A 6,456-nucleotide genomic window follows, 5' to 3' on the forward strand; every position below is an offset into this window, starting at 1 on the left:
CTTCAAAAATATATTTTAGAGTTCTTAAAATGTCATTTAGCTCTTATTGCAAGACCTGAATAACTTTTTACACTGCTGATAATTATTAGAATTTTCCATAGACTAATGTCTAGCTCAATACATTTCAAACCTGGCTTCTCTTCCACTGTTTACACATGTCTGGGGCCTGGTCCTAAAGAACACACTCACATGGCAATATGACCTTGGACCCTGTACCTTTGTGTCAAGATGTCATAGTGGGTGGTAAAAGCACAAAGCTAGTTAGATATAGATTATTATACAAGAAAGAGTTCCCTCTCCTGATTCAAACAATTGACCTTTCTAATATATCTAGCTATCTCCAGCTGTCTATAGGAAGTTTATATTTTTTCATTCCATTATCACATTAAATTTAATACATTTAACATTAAAGTCATCATCACAACCCTTACTATCATTATGAAAATGTCTTCTCTACTTATGTCAATGGCACAATTATTTTCAGGTCTTCTTGCTCAAATCTGTACAAGATTTGGTTCACCTTCTTAGTCTTTCAATATCTAAATGGGCATCAACATCCGTGTTAACTTTTGCATATACTCATTCCTTTCCATTTCCATTGCTCTATCCTAGGCCTATTTTTTATTATTTCTCAATTTCCTAATTTCCGTATCTATCTTTTTGTCTCTAATGTGTTTTCATTTCAAATGTCGTGTAGAATATTACCAAGTTACTTTGATCAAAATACTGCTTCTATCATATCAGTCTCATGCTTAAAAACTGTAATCTAGAATTGTTTTTTTTTTTAACATTCCATCTTACCAAAGATGGAATAAAAAAATGAGCTCAAATTTCTGAAGAATTCAAGTTAATATTATTAATTTGGATAACTTGAATGAAAAGTCAGCCTCAATTTGACAGCTTTATAGAATATCTTCTAAATAGAGCTTTACTTTTAAGTGGTAGTATTCTCAGCTTCTCAACAAGGATTCCCAGAGATGTCAGCCTTTGTGCTAAGGCATCCATTGTTTATAATAAATTAACTTCTTTCCTATGCATATAGAATCTTACTATGTATCATTCTTGAGAAAATCAAGAAAATAGTCACCTGAACAACTTTCTGTAAGACCTAGTCTTTTGAAGAACAACTATTAAAAAGATTAGCATAACAAATAAATTGTTAATAAAATATTACAAGTAGAGATTCTCTATCTACCTTAATGACTTTAAAAAACCTCACTTCAGGGGCACTTGGGTGGGTCAGTCGTTAAGTCTCTGACTTTGGCTCAGGGTCCTAGGATAGAGCCCTGCATGGACCCTGCAACAAGGCCTGCATCACATCAAGCCCTGCGAGCTCTGCATTAGGCTCCATGCTCAGTGGGAAGTCCGCCTCTCCTTCTCCCTCTGCCTCCACCCCCCATGCTACTCATGCTCTCTCTCTCTCAAATAAATGAACAAAATCTTAAAAAAAAAACCTACTTCATTTATAATAACAATGCTCATTTGCATACAAACAGTGAATACTGCCAAATTAGAAACCTTTCCCACTTAAGAAAGCAAGATGCTGTTTATAAACAGCCTCCATGTAATATTGTCTACATTATGTGTCTCTGTTCCTTTACAGACTAAAATTTTACTAATATTACTGTAGACCAGGTTGAAATTCTGAAATTTTAAGTTATTTAAGTTTGAATTTATGAAGTTTTTACTGTTTATTATTTTCAAAAAGACTCAAACTGTTACAATGTGTATCATTCAATATAATTGTTAGCATATAATACAATGTATACTACAATGTTTATGTTAGAAGTATATGAAAAATACAAATATTTTGAGAGGATAAAATATAACATTTTGACTCTGGGGCTATCATTAAAAACATTTTTAATATTTAAAATTAAAAGTGGGTAACTTTTTGTTAATAATATAAAGTAGTGATATTGGTGTATTTGGATAGCATTTAGCTATTAAAGTGACAGAAAATCCAAAATTCAATAGCTTTAACAAGATTCTATTTTACCTTGCCTTCACATAAAAATCCAGAGTTTAGCAATAGAAGGCTATTATTTTAGGGTCTATGTTCCTTCTGTCTTGCTTCTCCTTCATGTTGGCCTGGCCTCTATTTGCAAGATTACTCCATGGTCCAAAATAATTGCTCTACCTGAAACCATACTGCTCTCTTTTTTGAGATTCCTTTATTGGGGTACCTAGTGGCTCAGTCGGTTAAGTGCCTATCTTTGGCTCAGGTCATGAACCTGGAGTCCCTGGACTGATCCCTGCATCAGTCTCCCTGCTCAGCAGGGATTCTATTTCTCCCTCTCCCTCTGCTCCTCTCCCTGCTCATGCTCTCTCTCTCTCGATCTCTCATTCTCGCAAATAAGTAAATACATACATACATACATACATCTTTTATTTATAAGTAAATTTTTTATTTATAAGTAAATTTTATTTATAAGTAAATAAAAGATGTATTTATTTATTTGAGACTGAGAAAGACAGAGAGTTTGGGGGGGGGGGTTAGAGAGAGAGATTTTTAAGCAGACTCCATGCCCATTCCAGAGCCTGATGTGAAGCTCTATCTCACAACCCTGAGATCATGACTTGAGCTGAAATCAAGAGTCTGATACATAACTGACCGAGCCACCCAGGTGCCCCCATCCCTTTCATATTCTAGCCATAAAAATAGGACAAAGGGAAAAAGAAAGATTTGTTTCTTCCCTTTAAGGACACTTCCATTAAGTTCCACACTTTACTTATGTTTACATCCCATCAACCAGAACTGTTTTGGCTAAGTTTACTTATTTACTTATTGAAAAAGAGGCTGGAAAATGAAGTCTATTCCAGTCAACGACTTGCCCAACTGAAAATTTTCTGTTTTTTTTAAAAGATTTTACTTATTTATTTGACACAGAGAGGGAGCACAGGCAGGAGGAGGAGCAGCAGAGGGAGAGGGAGAAGCAGGCTCCCCACTGAGGCCCCGATGTGGGGCTCAATCCCCGGACACTTGGATCATGATCTGAGCCAAAGACAGATGTTTAACTGATTGACCCATCCAGATGCCCCCCGAAAATCTTCAATTAAGGGCAAAATGAGAGAATAGGTTTTGGGAGACAAATCAGAGATTCTGTCACAGATCATATTGTCCACAACTGTCAAATAATAAACCATACATACTTAGGAGATGGTAGGAACTATGCCAGAAAATTAAACTTAGTTGCAGCAGGCAAAGCATAATCTGCCAGTTTTCAACCATGCTTGTACATCAATATCACCATGGAGTGTTTAAGAAGTAGAGATGCCAAGCCCTAACCTAGACCTATTGAACTAGAATTATGGTGGGGGAGGTCAAGAATAAACTTTCGAAAATATTACAAATGATTCAGGTACATGGTCAGGCTTAGGTAGTAGCACAGATCCCTTGGTGGGATATTATTTAAGAACTAATGAGGGAAGGGAATATAGGAAAAATTGGATTAGAATCGTTAGCATCTCTTTATTTCATTTTATTTTTTTTAGAGAGAGAGAGCATGAGCATATTCAGAGGGACAGAGTGAGAATCTTAAGTGGGTTCCATGCTCAGCGTGGAACCCCATGTGGGGCTCAATCTTATAACTCTAAGTTCACAACCTGAGCCGAAGTCAAGAGTCAGTCGATCAACTGACTGAACCAACCAGGCACCCCTGTGAGCATCTCTTTAAATGTTTATTTCTTCCCTCATTTATCTGTCCTGGTTACCCATTCTTTTTCCCCACCTGTCATCAAGCCCCCAGAGCAATTTTGCTACAGGAAGTAGAAAAAAAAAAAAAGGAATTTAGGCTTAAAAAAAAGTTTCCTTTTCCAAGAGGACCTCCAGGGCTTATGGCATGGTAGAAGCTCAAAAAATATTAGTGTGAGGGAATACTAAAGTGTATTGGTATTGGACTGGTTTAGCATATGTAGCTGCTTCAGGGGCTTTTGGTGGGAAACGAAGACTCGGTATTGAAGGATTACCATCACCTAGTCTTAGATGTTTTAGCTGGCTGACTTTATATGATTTTATTGTGACAGAAACCTGCCTGGAGTCTAGAAAGAGAGATGAAGTTCCTCCTGTGCTGAATTAGCTTTCGGAGGTTGTCTTTGGAGCTCCACGTGTTCCTTTTTGACCGAGGACCACATGATGCTCTTGCTGTAAACAGTTTTGGGGCTTTGTCCTGGATCCCTGTGAGGGAAATTTTCTGCCTGGGCCCCAATTTTATTCCAGTGGCTTTACTATTCTACAAAGATATTTCACATTACATCACTCCTTGTCAATGGAACTTCCTACATTCCTGGCCTTGGGAAAGCCCATTTTTCTCCTAGATTCGTTTTAGAATGTAGAAGAACAAGGATATACAGTACTAAGAATACTTCTAAAATTTTAAGGTTACTTTTAAGTTAGGTTGAGTTTCTCAACTTTGGTTCTAATCTCATTTTACTAAAGAAAATGAATGCCATTCTCCACTCTCTTCCACATTATCTCATCTTATTTTTATTTTAAGATTTTATCCAACACTTCTAATTTGGATGAGCTTACTTATAATCTCTTTGATCATGGCTATTGCTTCAGAAAGAGCTCCACTTACTTCTCTAGTCATGAATGTTGCCAGTTACCTAATAGTCTGTAATTACAGACGTTTTAAACTTTGAAAAACCAGTGTTTTTCCCTTCCCATTTGCCTGGGACAGATTTAAAGAGATTTATGTGAAGAGACAAAAATCCATTGTATTTGTTGTTGACATAAAGTGCTGCAGATAGCTTTCTGGTTTTTGTCTCAACTCTTTTTAATGTTTTTCTTCTCTCCTACTTCTTCAAGAAAGTCCTTATTAGGTTCTAGGTACCTGTCTAATTTCCCATTTAAGAAGGAAGGTGGGCTTTAGGTTCTCAGAAGTTAGCAGGTATCTTAGCATTAACAAATGGAAAAGGTTGGGTAGTAAAGCAGTAGGCTGCTGGAAAGACTAAATACAAGAGGAATCAGGAGACACCTAAATCCATTGATCTGAGGATTTTGTACACATTGAACTTGAATATTAATACATGCCAAGAGTGAAAAGGGCTTCGGATATGTATTAAGTGTATGTGTGTCCGTGTGTCTGTGTGCCATACATGGTAATTAATAGCAGTTCCAAACCCTGGGAACTAAGATTAAGAGAAGGTTTAGGGCTGAGAGGAAAACCAAACAAACCAAATTATTTGAAATAAATACCCAATATGTAACATTAACTTACCTCAGAAAAAGTTTAAATCTTGAATTGGGGGGGGAGGAAAGCTTGAGTTTGAAAAAAGTCACCTTTTGCATATTTTTGGGCAAATATAACTAAGTATATATTCTAGACTAAACATTTATTGTCATTTCTTTTTCTTTTGTAGTTTAAAATATTACAGTCTTTATGTTTCTTACAATAAAACTGTTTCTATTATATAAATCTGAAAATGTCTTAGATGAAGAATTTATCTTTCTAGTTAAAGATTTGAGTATGCTCTTTCTTCTTTATTATTTAATTATTTAAGGAAAAATCAAGGCAAGAAATCTATTTCAATAAAATAATTAAGAAATATAGATAAAAAGCTGACATGTTTCAATTTGTAATTTCAACTGCAAATATTCTGAACTGTGAATGTTCTTATATTTTAAAAGTAATTTAACATCTAGTTATAAGTGAAAAAAATGACCAAATTATATCAAACTTCAGTAATTTGAATGTAATGATTTTGCCACTTAGTGTGAAAGTCATTCTCATGGGCATAAAAGTGAAGTTTTAACCAAACCTCCACAGGAGGGCACTATAGTGTGACTCTGGTATAAATTGCAACTATAGCAACCCATTCTGTCATTAGCTGGTCCTTGATTAAACATCTAAAATAGTGATTCCTTCTTCTTAATTAGAAAAGTCTAGTTTTCAAAACTCAAGATAGGTAGATTTCACATGTGGCAAATATTTTTTCTTTGGTTAAAAAAGAATACAGGTAACTTAACCTTTCTTTTGTGGCATATATTCAACATTAAATCTTATCACAAAATATAGCAAACTTGGTAAGATGTGTGGTCTGGATGAAGCAAAATCTAAACAGATTAAAGTTATATAATATTTTAACAAATAACAAGAATATTTTAGAACTATCAGGATAAGCAGTCAAAACCAAAAGACATTCAATGGATAAATGCATTGTTACTTATAAGTGGTACATTTCTATAAGTAGGATATGTAAATGTTATTACAAATAAATATATTACTTATAATGGTATGCCTAGCTAACCAGACAGTAGATAGATAAATCAATCTCAGTGAATATAGAAATATAATCAAAATATAAATAGCAAAGCATTTCCAAACTGGTTCACCTCCTCCCAGTAGGACTTTAAAAACATTCACTATAATGATAAAAGTGGGGATTTAGTCCAAATTAAGATGTTTTAAATGTCCCTGGTCCTGACTTTCAATTTTACTAGTGTATTTTCAA

The sequence above is a fragment of the Martes martes genome, assembly GCF_963455335.1.
Source record: "Martes martes genome assembly, chromosome: 14".
Taxonomy (NCBI): domain Eukaryota; kingdom Metazoa; phylum Chordata; class Mammalia; order Carnivora; family Mustelidae; genus Martes; species Martes martes.